We start from the raw sequence: 1,587 nt of genomic DNA on the forward strand, positions 1-1,587 counted from the left end.
CCGGGTGAGAGGGATCCTTGAAGTTGGTGAATTATGGCCTTCCAGCAGGGAGAACAAGGCCCAGAATTCCAAGTCAGGGACTGGTATAAATTGTTTGAGCCAGTTTATAGGGCCTGGCCGGTATTTCCAATGAGGGAATTTAAGGGATTCAATTTTTGATATAATGGTGACATCAGCCCCTGTGACTACTAGGCCCTTTATGGTAGGTCCATCTAGGAACAGGGTCATTAGTGGGGAGTGGTTGAGGATTGGGAGAGTCCATAATATCTGTCTCAGTTCCCCTCTTGTGGGCGGGGCTGAGGGGTACCCTGTGTGGAGTTTAAAGGAGCCGAGTCTGGTTGAGGCTGTGACATTTTTGATATAATGGTGACATCAGCCCCTGTGACTACTAGGCCCTTTATGGTAGGTCCATCTAGGAACAGGGTCATTAGTGGGGAGTGGTTGAGGATTGGGAGAGTCCATAATATCTGTCTCAGTTCCCCTCTTGTGGGCGGGGCTGAGGGGTACCCTGTGTGGAGTTTAAAGGAGCCGAGTCTGGTTGAGGCTGTGACCTACAGTCTTTAGCCCAATGGAACCCTCTTTTGCACTTGGGGCAGCGAGTCTTGGGGCAGACTGTACCTCTTGGGCAGTGACTACGAAAGTGGCCAAGCCCCCCACAGTTCTAGCAGCCTTCCCCCGTGCGCCAAAGTGGGCGGGATTTCCTTGAGACAAAAGAATCTCCAAGGAGGCGGTCAAAGCCTCAGTAGGGCCCACCCTAGGGTCCAAGTCTCTAGTAGTGAGTACCCATTTGTGAATGTTATCATTGTGGACAGGTGCAATAGCATTACAAGTAGGAATGTTTAGTCCCTCCCAAGTTAATTGTTTGATACGCAACTCTCAGGTGGGTCCAGACTCCACCCTCCGCTCTACTGCCTCGGTGACACAGGTAAGGAAGTCTGTGAAGGACTCTCCTGACTGTTTAATCAAATTATGGAAAAAGACTTGTGGGTCACGGGGGGGGGAGCAACATTTAAGGGCCTTAAAGGCCAAGTCAGAAACTTGTTGAAAATAGGCATGGAGGCCAATAGTAGACTGGGAGATGGGGTCAGTATATTGTCCACGTCCTATGAGCATGTCCAATGTAATGTTGAGACCATATTGGAGATTTAGGCATGCCTGGCTTTTAGCATGATCGTCATAGGCTGCGCACCAGTTTAGAAAGACTGAGAGTTCTAAGACTGCCTTTAGTAAGCTATACCAATCATAGTGGGTTTGTAACTGTAACGACCACTGGCAAAGAACCTGTTCGAAATATGGGGAGTCAGGACCCAATTGCTCAGCTGCCTTGTGGATAAGAACAAGGTCAGCAAGTGGGGTGGGCAGCCATGGATGCTGCACTGCATCAGGCCAACGTTAACCGGAGATGCGGACAAAGGCAGGTGAGGCTTTAAGGAGGGCAGCCTAGGAGGGAGGGGCATGGTAGCAGGGGAAGAGGTGGGATGGTTACTCGGGGGGCGGGAGAGTAATTCCTTCCACAGGTAATGGAGTGGGGAATTCTGGGGCATGGTAGCTCTAGAAGAGTATCCTGAGATATAGGCAAAGGAGCTC

This window comes from Nannospalax galili, unplaced genomic scaffold (assembly GCF_000622305.1).
Source record: "Nannospalax galili isolate Female #2095 unplaced genomic scaffold, S.galili_v1.0 scaffold129, whole genome shotgun sequence".
NCBI classification, from domain to species: Eukaryota; Metazoa; Chordata; class Mammalia; order Rodentia; family Spalacidae; genus Nannospalax; species Nannospalax galili.